Raw genomic sequence first — 13,350 nt, forward strand, 5'->3', positions numbered from 1 at the left:
GCTGGATCTTCTCTACTTTGCTGCACCCATCCACAGACAGGAGGCCATTCAGGCTTTTGTTACTTTCAGCTCTTTTCACGGTGGAAACACAGACACATCACTGCTAGATGGATTGCAAGAGCTGGCACTGTACTAGCAAAGCTCCCTCAGACCAGTTTGGAAATGCTCAAGTGGCATCAGAAAAGCAGAGAACCAGAAAGCCTGCTGAGGGTGGCTGCAGCACAAAGCACATGGAGCCTCTGCTGCTGAGCACTGTGTGCAGGTGGAGCTCCAGGGAAGCAAACACACCCCAGCTGGAATGGGTGGACACAGGCCCTCCTCAGTTTGCCTACAAATAAGGTCTTGCTCATTCTGTATTTTGTGTGAGCTTGGATTGCAGATGGAAACCTTGAAAGTTCACTTTGAAATGTTAACACTTCATTCAGAATGAGTGTGTGTCAGTGTGCTATGGGAGCAGCACCAAGGAGTAGCACTTTAGTTCGGTATGACACCATGGGCAATATTCTACCATAACATTATCACCTAGCCTCATCAGAGCCAAAACACCTAGCACCCAAAGCATGTCCCTTTGGCATGGTCTGAAATAGAACAGCTTCACCTAACATACCCCCTGGCAAAAGGGGACGATGGATTTGAAGACTACCACGTTACGCTGCCCAGCAGGGAAGCTGGAGGTGCCACCAGCTGCTGACCGGCGCTTCGGTGGACACAGGCAGGCAACCACAGCCCAGCGCTGTGCACCAGCCCTGAACCACTGCTCCCGGGCGCCTGCAGCTGCGCCACCGCTCAGCTCAGCCACGGAGCTGTGCTTCGCAGCCCGGGAATACCCTGAGCAGCCTTTCCCAGCCGGCCCTGAAAGGGCTGTGGTCTCTGAACTCATCTGAGCAGCTTTGGGCCGCATATACTACAGCTGGAAATAACTACAGCCGGGTCCTCACTTTATTCCTCACTTCAGCCTTAAACTTCCCGAGGTTAACACCGCCGGGGAGCTGCAACGAAAGGCTCTGGAGGACCAACCCCTCTGTGCCACCTGGCAGGCAGCCGCCTGCTCTGCTCTCACGAAGAGGTCACTTGGGAAGTGCCTGGGCATGGAGGGAGCGCCTGCTGAGGCACCGGCAGTGCCCACCCGGCCAGAAGCCCCTCCAGAGCCCTGCGGGGGTGCCAGAGGCCAAGCCGGTGGCAGCGTCAGGAGGAACCACCGGGGGCCTGTCTGCAGGACTGTCTGCAGGACTCCGTGCACAATCCCGCGGGGATCCGGCGGGCCCCACCTGCACCCCGCGCGCCGTCCCGCAGCCGTCCCACGGCACCCGCCCCCGGCAAGTCGCCGTCCATCCACCGGGGCATCCCCGTTGTCCTCCCGGAGCCCTCCAAAAGGCAGCACCCCCGAGACCAATTCAGCCACCTCTGCACCTTCCGCCCCCCGAGGCGGCCCGGCCCCTTCCCCCAAAATGGCCGACGGCACCTCCCCGCCCGCTCCAGAGCCGGGGGAGGGCGCCGCGGCGCCGCACCGCGTCCGGACCGGGGCAACCCCCGCCCCGCTGCCGTTGACGTCAAGCACCGCCCGGTACCGCGTCCCTCCCCTCATTGTCAGCGCCCGCACCCGCCGCCCGAGCCCGGAGCCCCCCGCGGGCTGCGGCTGCCCGAGCCTGGGCTGCCCCGCCGGCGAAAGCGCGCCCCGGGCCGGAGGGAGGCCCGGCCGCTCCCGCTGCCCAGGTAGGCAGAGGTGGCCGACGACGAGGGTGTGGGTGGGGGGTGTCGCAGCTCCGCCAGACCGGCGGGGCGGGGCGGAATTTGAGGCATCCGCTTTGTCTCGGTGGACGGCAGACCGCCTTTCCCTGCCCGGGCGGACGCCGGAGGTGCGGCTGGCCGCGCTGTGGCGGCGGTGGGGACCCCGAGGCCGCCGCACCGCGGACGACCCGGCCCCGCGGCGCCGGCCGGGGCCTCGGCTCCCGCTCGGAAATGGGGCCGCCGTCGGGCTCCTTCCGACGTGACCGGAACCGCCGCTTTCCTGACCGGAGAGCGGCCCCGCCGGCGCCCGGTCCCGCCCGGGAAGGGCACGGTCCTTCAGGGGCTGCCGAGAGCTGCCTTCGGGGAAGGTCTTGCACCCACCGCAGCGCATGGTTGCGTCTTGGTGTAGTTAAGAGTTTGGAGGTTTCCAGGCAGTGCATTTCTTTGACTAACCAGGTTGGGTTTTTTTCCCTTGCTGCAGCCACACACTCCCGTTTCTGTTGCTTATTTTTTCTTAACTTCTCCTTCCTTCCCCAGCCCACCCACATCTATGGTACGGTTAATAACGCTCTTTGATATGTGCGCTGCCTTTGTTAATCAGTTATCCTTATTTGCTCCCCTGTCGTGAGGGAATTCGCTGATGGAACGTAGCAACCCCTTTTTGTTTCTCTTAAAAGTACCACATTTGGCTTTGCCAGGTGTCTCACGCACTGGTATGCGAAGAAAGTGGAACAGCAGACCCTTGCTGGTTGTCCTTGGTGACCACACTTCCATTACTAATTTAACTTGTGTAATTTTTTTTTCATTCCCATGCTACATCTAAAGCTTCTAAACCAGTTAAACACAACTTAAAAGTGACCATCCCAGCCAATCAGCCCATTCGAGTGAGGTGCGGTGGGATTAGATTTTTAATTGGCACAGAAATGCCCTTAAAATCTTCCACAGCGATCCCAGGGAGCCGAGCTTGGCGTTGCAGCCTGTCTTGGGCTTGGTTCTGAGCAGGTCTGTAGCTGAGAGCCGCCTGGGCGGGCGGTGCCTCTCCGGGCGGTGCACACGGCGATGACAGTCGAAGTGGGAAGCATTTCTCTAGCCCTGGAGTAGTCTCAGGCATGCAGAGTTTAGGGCAAAAAATGCAGCTTCTTACCACAGCCCTGCAGTCTCTTGGCAGTGAGCTGCGTCTCCTGGCCTGCTGGATGGTGAGGAGGGACAGTGTTCCTCAGCGTGTGCTCACTGTGCCAGCACGGAGCCAGCAGTGATGTGCTCTGGTCTGTTAGGGCAGCCCACGGCTGTGGCACAGCAGCCCATGGCTGTGGCACACGGCAGGGCCAGCCTGCTCTGTGGCTGTCGTGCCTCCGCGGCACACTCAATGTAATTCCTCCCTTGTGCGGGCTGCACAGTGGTGAGGACGGCAGAAGGCTGTCGGTGCTGCCTGCCAGGCTGGCCGCCCTATGCCAGGGCTCTGAGAGGTCTGAGGGAGCAGTGGTGGAGTGAGAGGCTGGCGTGCAGGACCCATCTTGGCTGTGGGGGTGCTTCCTGGGCATGGAACCCTCTTGCTGGGATTGCACTCGGGCTGGTCCAGGCGAGCAGCCCTCTGTAGCAGGCCAGGCACTGCAGGGAGGAGCAGGATGTGGGGACTTGGTTGCTGTGTTTCTTTTGGACCTGTGACTGAAAGTTTCTGCAGGCAAGAGTGAACTGGGGTAATGGGGCAGGCAGGTACTCATTAACTAAGCCATAGCTATGCCTCTGTTTTGGTCTGGGCAGCCCTTCAGCCTCAGCTTCCCCATAATCCTATAAATATTAAGTTTTCTCACTCCCACTACTGGGCAGCCTGACTGATTTCTACTTCATAGCAAGTAAAATGTTAATGGCATTGTGGGCTCTTCACTAGCCCTCTGGTTCTCTCTGAGCTCTGAAACTTTGCTCTAACTGAGAATATGTTACCTAACTTATTTAATGTGAGCTAGGGTATCTGGACAAAAATAGCTCTTGTTACAAGAAATGAGTACTCTGAAATGTGACTACTGCCAGAAACCATAGCATTTAAAAGTCTGGCACGCCTCACAATCTGTCCCACATGATTTTGGTTGTTAAAATGGGTTGGTGATTACATCCTAGAGAGTAACTCTGCCACAGTATCGCACACAGGCACTCTGAGGTCCTGCTCATCCTTGGTGGAACCTTTCCTTCCCACCCAGCTGCTCTGTGCCTTCTGCCTCATTGAAGCTTTTGGGAAGGTGTGGCTGGCAGGACTGAGCTAAGTGGCAAAGTAGGATGATTCTGATAGAAGTGTTACGCTAGAATGAAACAAGCAAGCCTTCTAGGAGGCCGCTGGGCTTGGAAGATGCCCAGGGTGGTGATGGTTAGTAGCAGGGATCTGCTTTGCACTAACTACTGCAGTGCAAGTCGTAGGAACCCTTGAAACTTATCAGAAGGGACACCATCAGTTGTGGTGGCTAAGGCTTTGGTAGATCTCTCTTCCCAAATCTTCAAGGCCTGTTGTGCAGCCCTTTGCCCATGTGCAGCAGAAAGCAGGACTGTGTTCAAACACTTGGTGACTGCTGCTAGGCAAGTGGTGTTTGCCAGCGCTTTCTGCATCCCTGGTGCTGGTGGTTGGCTTCATCCTTCCATACTGTTACTCTCTGATTTAGGGAGGGTGCATCTTTGGAGGGCTTTGACTCCTTTAGCTTGATCTCCTCCTCACTCCATCATCACCGAAAGTGAGATTCAGCTCCACGTCTGAGCTCAGCTGTTTGCAGGGTGACAGGGAAAGGAGCCTTCCCCTGGTGGTGACTGTGGCCACCCACTGCATACACTGTGGACAGTCTCATCTCTCTGGGTTTGAAGGTTTACAGCTGGTGACACAATCAGTTTGGTAGAAAAGCCACAAACCATTTACCTTTAATTGCCCAGATTCAAGAGCCTTCCTGACCTCTGTGGTGCCTCCATAGGTGGCTTCTGGGGTGGTTCAGCACCCTGAAAATCAGAGCACTCTTGGAGATGATCGTATACAAAGTGTGGCATTGGATGTCAGCCACATCCTGTATGTCTCTGGCTTTGTCTTGGGTTTTGGCAGTGATGATCCTCTGCTGAGGCCCTAATCTGGGCAGATAAGGGGTTGCAAGGCACAGTTCAGCCCTGTGTTCTTTAACCCTCACCAGGGTGGAGTAGATATGCAGGTGCAACAAGCAGCTTATCCAAGCACACCAGCAGTGTGCACACAAGCATAAACACCATGCACAGGCAGTTTCTGTTTCCTTCTCTGTAAAGCAGAGCTGAGACTATTCAGTTCCTTTCTTCAAGTGAAATGCAGCAAATTTAGTGTTTTCATTCCTGAACATTTGAGTTTCTCCTAGAAGCACAAATCCAGCAAGCTGTATGCACTGTTGCAGTCAAAGGCTGAAAGGAGAGAGAGTTCTGATGTTATACTTAACCATTAGCCTGCTAGGCAGCCTTCTGCTGCGAGAGCTGGATAAGCTCTGCTGATGGTGGAACCCCATAGGATCCACAGCAGTAGCCCCAGGAACCAAATAGATCATTTATTCACTTGGGAGCAGAGCTGCCAAAACACACAGCTGTAAAGTATGAGGAAACATCAGCTGGAAAGTTTGGTTTGGGGTGACAGCAGGCAGGTGAGAGCTGCTGCAGCTCTGCTGCCTTGGAAGGGTTTGACATCCTCTGCAGCCATGGTTGCATGGTGCAGGTGGGCACTGCAGCTGATGGAGGTGGGTTTGCCTCTGCCTTTGTCCCAGCCACCTTCCCCTCTGGGTGCTCTTTCCAGCCCTGCCCCAGCCAATGCAAACTCCATGCAGCAATATGGAGGGAGCTGATCTGGGTGAAAATTAACCATCAGCTACCCCTTCAGCTCTGCCTCATTCCCAGCCTGGCTGCAGGGTCGCTTTTGTCTGGCCAGGATGGGGGAGTGCAGGGCTAGAAGGGGACAGGTGCAGTGCAGTGCCACAAAGAAGTGGCTATAAAACTTCAGCCTGAAGAAGCAGTCCGAAGTCTGTGAGGTCTCTTGTGCAGTGATGGCATCCCCTGAGTATATTGCAGGTCCCACCTCTGTTTGTGTCTCTGCTACCACCTTGCTTTCCTGGTGACTGTGGATGTGCTGCCTTCACAAAGTTCCTGCTCGTACAAAGTGCCCAGACCTGGGCAGACACCCCATTTACAGGACTTCAGTGGAAAAGTTCCTGTGGTATGTTAAGTCCCAACAATTTTTGGCCTTGTTTGTCAGATCTTCACTTCACAGGATTGGGCAAACCTAAAATAGCTTCTTCTCAAAGTAACTTCTGAGCTGGAGTCTGCTCATCTGTATTGAGCTGGGGCCAGCAAAGCACACTGGTGTTCAGCCAAATGCAGTGGTTTCTGTGTGTGTAAATACTTTGTGTGAGCTGGAAATGTCTCTGGCTGTTTCTTGTCCCACTGCAGCCTAACACCATCTGTCCTGAGCTGCCTTTTCCTCTGCACTGCCCTGGTGCCTGGGGAGCCAGTCATCCATAAGTCAGCCATGCTTGGTGCTAGGCCTTGTCCTTCCTTGGTGGCAGGCATGGGGTGGGCTGGTCCAGCTCCCTGGGCAGATCCCACTTCTCACAGGTGGGCTTCAGGGTGCTCCAGGATGAAGTGCTGGCAAGTGTGGATGCTTCATCACCACCTTCTTGCCATCTGCCCTGGTTTGGTAGGAATGTGTGGTGGCTTTGCCCCTTCCAGTCACAAAAGGGAATGTGTAGACTTCAATGATTTCAATGAATGCTGTGTGGACTACCCCCTGTGCATAAATATCTGTAGTTCTGAGTTTACTTAGCTGGCTGGGGTTTTAAGGTTCTGAATTCACTTAGCTGGCTGGGGTTTTAAGTCCTAGGTGAAGTCACAGTGTGACCTGCTCTACAGCCCAGGCCATGGTATCAGCCCTCACTTGGTGTCAGATTAACTCATTGACGTAGCCAGTTTTGAGGTGCAGTATTTCAAATTGCAGACTTGATGGTTGAGGGAGTGTTGGTGGGTATGAATCAGATTTTTTGCCATGAAAACCCATATCCCTTGGTTGGATTTATGATTGTCTAGCTGAGAAGCAGCAGCACAGGTTTCATTTGGACACCCTGCAAGCAGCGTTGTGGCCAAGACCAAGCATGCACCTGGAGAGTGCCCTTACACACCTGTGGAAAGGACAGGCAGTAGCAGAGGAGGACTGAGGCCTTCTTAGCCCTGCTAGGAAACAGCTTTGATGTTAAATATTACAAAACCCCTGCAGCTTGGGGCTCATGTGTCAGGCTCCATGGCAGGAGAGAAAAGCAGATGCTTCTGTAGGCAGGTGAGGTGAGCTGCCTCACGCCACAGCATGGCAGGGCTGCTCAGGAGTCTGCTTTCCAGCAGCCATCAGCTTTGCTGCAGGGCAGCACCGCTCCAGGAGCCAGAAGGCAACATGTAGGCAGTCATCCCATCAGCTGCTTGCATCCCCTGCAAGGCTGCAGGAGTGGGAAGCAGTAAGCATGCTGCATTTGAAGTGCAAGTGCCACAGTAGGAAGAGGTGGAGTAAGGGCAGGAGACTGAGCACGTTGTGAGGTGGCCAGACCTGTATCTGCTGCTCCTGTATGTGTTGCAGTGTTTTAATTGCCCTCTCAAGTGGTATCTTCATTCTGAACTAAAAAAGTGCCTTTCTTCATGACTGCTTTAAACAAACACAAGCTGAAGCAACTCTTTAATTAGCTCAAACACTTTTCTCTTTACCTTGAGTGTTTACTTTTTACATTTTCCTCTGTTGCTGCTTGCAATCCACAACCTTGCAGAAAGGTGAAGCAGCTCAAGGCTGTGGTGTGAGCTCCTGGCAGCTCAGCTCTCTGCTTGCTGGTGTCATCAGCTCTGCTGCAGCGTGCTGCATGCAGCACGGCATCGTGTGCCTGGGAAGGACAGATTTTGCTGCAGTGCTGCACCCTCTGTGTGTTGCAGCAGAATCTGTCAGGCTTTGTTTTCACATTCAGCTCTTAAAGAGGCACCTTGCTTTCATGTGCATTATCTGGGGTCTAAGCAACAGCACTGGCTTGTGGCTTCCCTAAGGAGTTGGTTTGAAAGTCACAGAATCCCAAACCGAAGGGCTGCAGAGGCTCCAAGCTCCTGCTGATCATCTGATTCCACTGCAGCACTTCCAGCTGCTTGTGCCTTTGAGGTGCCTGTGCCTCACGTGGGAGTGCAGTGGGTTACCTTAAAGGGAAAATCTGATGAAACTGCTTCAGGAACTTGTTGTTACATGTGGTATCTTAGTGGAATTTACCAGAATAGAAAGGAGATTCCTGACCTAGGATCTGGAACAGAGCTGCAAAGACATTAATTGCTCAGGTAGTGTGAATCATTTGGAAGTATGTCTGTTTTGCCAGGAGAACAATAATACCTGTGTGATCATAAATAACTGTGGGTGCTGCTTTGTGGGGAGAATCTGAACTTGGAGCAGTCAGGAAGCCCTGAGCAGCTTCTCAGCCGGTTGTGTGTGTGGCATTCTGTACAGCTGGGCTTGGGTTTAGTGTTGTCGTCGGTGATTAAAGGCTTAGCAGAAAGGTGTCCTGTGTGACATGTAGCCATTGATGGTTCTGTGTGAGATTTGGTCCTGGTACTCTAGAGACTGCCTGCTGATGCCTGGAACTTTCTGGGTACCTTTGGGAAGCTCGTGGGCATTGGGCAGAGCAGCAAAAAGGAGCCCAGTTTGGAACAGGGCACTTCTGATCTGAAACAGACCGTCAGGAGAGTGAGGGAGTGTGTCTCGTGGGTGATCTGGGCAAGCTGTGAAATTGTGCCTGCAAAGGTGACACCGCAGTGGCTCTGTCACCTGTGGAGCTGGGGGGGCTGTTTTCCTGCAGATAGGAGAGAGCTCTTTGGGTGCTCAGTGTCTGCAGCGTGCGGACAGCAAAGAGCTTCTGATAGCTGAATGTTAAATAGCTACAGATGTGAGGCTGGGTTTAGGCATGGGGAGAGTGAAACAGCAGCTCCAAATGCAGAACAGCAGCTGTGCTCTGTTGAGTACCTTGATTGCTGTGTGACACTGCTGGAGCCTGGGTCGCCTTCCCTGCATCTCACCCGAGCAGTGGTAGTGGCCAGCCCCATGTCCCTGGCTGTCTTAAAACAGGCTCCTGAGCCCTTAGCCACAAATCACCCCCCTTTTTCCTTTGCTGCCTCCCTTTTGAGCTGATTTGCAGGCAAGGCTCTTTCTGGTTTTCTCCTCTTTATCCCTCCTTTTCCCCCCCACCCCCCCCTTTCTCTTCCTCCCTGCCCCCCCCCAATCAACCTTTTCTTTTAGAGGTCTGCCCTGTGTGCCTCCAGCGAGTGAGTGCCTCCTGCTGAGGCTGCTGGAGCATGTGGCTGCCAGGGCTCAGCACAGTGCTTGCCTCAGAGCCCTGCTGTGCTGTGTGCGAGCTGGTGGGGCACACAGAGCTCCTCTGCTGCAAAAGCAGGGCTGTGGGCAACACGTTGGAGAGGGTCAACACCGCAGTGGGGGACACGGCAGTGACTGCGTGCAAAGCTGTGAGTAACAGCGCCTTGGGCAGGTCGAGGAGGGAAAGTTGTTCTCTTCTGCTCAGGACTGGTGAGGTGGTGTCTGCAGTGTCATGAGAGTTGGGTGGATCTTGCACTAGATGAGGTTGCTCAAAGCCCCACGCAGCCTGACCTTGAACAGTTCCAGTGAAGTTGGCCACCCACAGCTTCTTTGGGTAACCTGTTCTGGTGTCTCATCACCTTCATCATGACATATGTTGCTTATGTCTGATCTAAACCTACTCTCTTTCAGTTTGAAAGCATTACCCCTTGTCCTGGCACTCCAGGCTCTGGTCCAAAGTCTGTCTGTCTTCTAAACCTCCTTTACATATTGAAAGGTCAGAATAAGGTCTCCCCAGAGCCTTCTCCAAGTTCAATGACCCCAACTCTCTCAGCCTCTCCTCACAGGAGAGGGATTCCAGCCCTCAGATTATTTTTGTGGCCTCCTCTAAACCTGCTCTAATCTTTCTGAGGACTCCACAGTATTCCAAGAGGGGTCTCCTGAGAACAGAGCAGAGGGGGAGAATCACCTCCCTCCACCTGCTGGCTGCACTTCTTTTGATGAAGCCCAGGACATGGTTGGCTTTCTGGGCTGCACACACACATTGCTGGCTCAGATCCAATATTTCATCCACCAGTACCCCCAGGTCCTACTCTGCACCCCAGGCTGGTATAGATGCTGGGGACTGCCCCAGCCCAGGTGCAGGATGTTGCAGCATGGTAACTTCTGAATGGGTATAAAGGAACATAATTGTCACTGATGTATTGGTGTGACCTGAGCAGGGCCCAAGGGGTTACAGCAGCTCCAGCACTGGATATTCTCACAACTTAATGAAGCTCTGAGCACTCTGCTCCAGCTCTTGACACTGACCCTGCCTGGAGCAGGAGCTGGATTAGCTTCTGTTGCTCTTGGGGTTAACTTCATCCCCTGACTGGCAACCGAGAGGAGACCAAATGTGGATTTGCCACTTCTCCCCTGCTCTGTAGAAAGGAACAGTGTGGTGGGGGAAGCAGTGTGGTCCTGTCTCAGTACAGCTAAGACAGTCCTTCCTTCCTGAGAAACATCCTTCCTTCCTTCAGTCCAGGGAGCACAAGTCAAGAAAGGACACATAAATAAGAAGGTGAGAGAGTGAGGACAGCCAGCCCTGCCCTGGACAAGGGCTGGAGGGAGACCTTCTGCTCCTGTTTGTGGCTTATGCTCAGTGTTCTACTTTCCAGTTCTTAAAGGTGCTGTAAGAAGAGCATCCCCCCTTGGCTCTGCTCTCCGTTTGGAATGGCATTCAGAGGAATTAATGCTTGACATTGAGCCTGCAAATGTCCTCATTAGCATCTTGTGTAGCGCTGGCAGGAATGTCTGTGCTTCAGGAGCCACACAATCTGCCCTCTGTCCGGAGTGCTCCTTGTCTGGTGTCCATTAGATACAAGTGCAGGCTGCCCAGCAGAAGTGTTTCTCTTGTTTCAGGATCGTTGGGTTTCTAGCAGCATGAAATGGAGACTTTGGAGAGCAGAGTTTTCCTGGGAGAGTCGCGAGTGGGTTGGCATCTTTAACCCTTTCATGCCCCGGGAACAAGAGGCTGCTATGAGCTGGATGAGCTTTGAAGTTAGTGATGTAGTCAGCCCTGTCTGGTGGAGTACTGCTCAGCACCTTCATGCTGGGAATCACAGAATGGTAGAGGTTCAGATGGACCTCTGGAGGTCATCTAGTCCAACACCCCACCCCACCCTGCTAAAGCAGGTTCACCCAGAGCAGGTTACCCAGAATCATATCTGCATCTCTCTGGAGAAGGAGACTCCACAGCCTCTCTGCACAGCATGCTCCAAGGCTCTGTCACCATCACAGGAAAGAAACTTCTGAAGTTTAGGTGGCACTTGCTGTGTTCTCTCTTGTGCGTGTTGCCTGTTGTTCTGCCATTGGGCATCACTGAGAAAAGACTGCCCCCAGCCTCGTGGTGTCTGACCTTCAGATATTGGTAAGCATTGAGAAGGTATCCTCTCAGGCTGTTCTTCTCTAGACCAAACTGACCTAGCTCCTTCAGCCCTTCCTCCTCAGAGAGACAGTTCAGTCCTCTCCTCATTTTCATAGCCTCCACTGGACTCCCTCCAGCAGTTCCCTGCCTCTTGAAGTGGGGAGTCCAGATACGGGCACAGTGCTCCAGATGTGGCCTTGCTAGGGCAGAGCAGAGCAGGAGGAGAACCTCCCTCTGCCTGCTGACCTTATTCTCCTTCATGTACCCCAAGAGACCATTTGCTTTCTTGGCCACAGGGGCACATTGTTGGCTCATGGGGAGCTTCTTGTCCACCAGCACTGCCAGGTCTTTCTCCACAGAGCTACTCTCATCAGGTCACCCCTCACCTCTGCTGGTGTAGCAGGTGCCCCTCTACCCTTGCCCAGCTCTCCAGCCTGTCCAGGTCTCGCTGGATGGCAGTGCAGCCTGAGGGGTGTCAGCCACTGCTCCCAGTTTGGTGCCATGGCTGAGGGTGCTCTCTGTCCCTCTTCCAGGCCATTGATGACAGTCATCATCAGTGAAATCTTGTCTCACACTTGTGACCCCAAACAGCCTCTTAGCTGCATACTGGAGGGGGCAGCTGGTCACTTGAGGTTGTCTTCCCCCTGGGAGGTTCTGGCTGCTCCTCTGTGCTGTCAGTGCCCACTCCGGGCACAGCAGTCTCCATGTGCCATCGAACGAGGAGTGACTGCAGCCTGGGCAGAAGCTGCTGTCCATCTGCTGTCTTGTGCTGCACTAAGGAGCATCCCAACAATGGCTGCTGGATCCCCTGGGGAGCTCTGATTTGTGGAGGGCATTGAGCTTTCCCTTGGAGCTCTTGGCCTGGACACGCAGCTGGCCTCTGCCTGCCAGTGCAGTGAGACACTCACACCTCTGTGGCCCTTTGGGCCAGCTTCTGGCCCAGTGCTGTGCATCCCTTGTGTGACATGCCCCTTGTCCTCTTGAGACACTCAGCCTGCAGGTGAAAATGTTCTCTCCATGAATGTGGCAGGGTTATTGAGGGGGCTGTTTCCAGCAGCACCTCTGCAGGGTGTCATGACACTGTCCTCACAGCTCCTCCTGGAGCCTCCCCAGCATGCCTGGAGCACTCATTTGGAGGTCAGTGTGTTTGGGTCCCCAAAGCTGCAAGTGTGGCCTCACAGAGGCAGTGTGTTCCTTGAAGGACTCAGCCTGGGATCTGTCTGTAAGTGCAATCTTTTTGTTATCCAAGGGCATTTTCAGCAATAGGTTGAACAGAAAAGGCTTGTGTTCAGTCTTCCAAGCACAAAAAGGTGAATTCTGAAGCTTTAGTGATGGGGCCTGAAGGTAGGAGATGACTGCTCTTAGAAGGGAGTCCAAGCTACTGCTGATGTTTATGGCACAGCCAGGGGACAGGGTTCCTGAGGGCTTGTGCTGGGAGGCTGTGAAGGAGCTGGAGATCCCTCACAGTGTGTTAGTCAGCCTGGGCATTGGCCTGGGCATTGGCCTGGGCATTGACTCTATGATTCTATGAAGGCATCTGACAGGCTGTGCCTTGGGTCCCCCTGCTTCAGGGAGGCATCACCCAGGCTTTGGCCTGTGAGAGCCTGTGGTAGGTGCAGCATCCCCCACTCATCACTGCTGATGGCAGGGCTGCCTGCTGGTGCTTCAGGCCTCACCCTACCAGCCCACTGCCCTGCTGTCCTGTCACCCTTGCTGTCCTGCTCCTCACTGTCCTGCCACCCTGGCTCAGCTGGCTGCTTCTCAGTGAACACCCAGAGCCCCTCTGGAGGACACCCCAGCATGGTGTGACCCCAGCCAGGCAGCCTGCATGCCTGAGGCACTTCAGGAGGCTGACTGACATCTCTGGGGCTCCTCCTGCCAGCAGCGTTCACCCCTGTGTTGCCAGCCAGCTGAGCTGGGGTGCTGCTGCTCTCTCCCTTCTCTAACAGATGCTTGTCCAAAAGCTGCAGGCTGCACAGCATTCCTGGTGCCACTGAGCTGGGAGCTGCTGCAGTCCTGTTGCTGGCAGCACCATGCACCCAGTGCGCTGCAGAGCCCTCTTCAGCCACTAGATGTTTGCAGTTGGAGCCTGGTTTGCTGCAGGAGCACCAGCGGTGGCACCTGTAACCCGATCCCAGCT

The 13,350-nt window shown here is 54.4% G+C and overlaps 1 protein-coding gene across 2 annotated transcripts in view; it reads left to right on the forward strand.

Moving 5' to 3' along the window:
• The first annotated feature begins 1,555 nt into the window (after positions 1-1,555).
• Positions 1,556-13,350, forward strand: part of LUZP1 (leucine zipper protein 1) — a 39,531-nt gene continuing 27,736 nt past the window's right edge. Inside the window, exon 1 of one of the 2 annotated variants that reach the window (XM_068150941.1) lies at positions 1,556-1,713. The gene's annotated coding sequence lies outside the window, so the exon portion shown is untranslated. Of the gene's footprint in view, positions 1,714-8,000; positions 8,059-13,350 lie in introns of those variants that run through there. The other variant, XM_068150942.1, reaches the window with a different exon arrangement.

The sequence above is a fragment of the Melanerpes formicivorus genome, unplaced genomic scaffold (genome assembly GCF_026170545.1).
Source record: "Melanerpes formicivorus ecotype bairdi unplaced genomic scaffold, bMelFor1.0.p_v2 SCAF_21, whole genome shotgun sequence".
Taxonomy (NCBI): domain Eukaryota; kingdom Metazoa; phylum Chordata; class Aves; order Piciformes; family Picidae; genus Melanerpes; species Melanerpes formicivorus.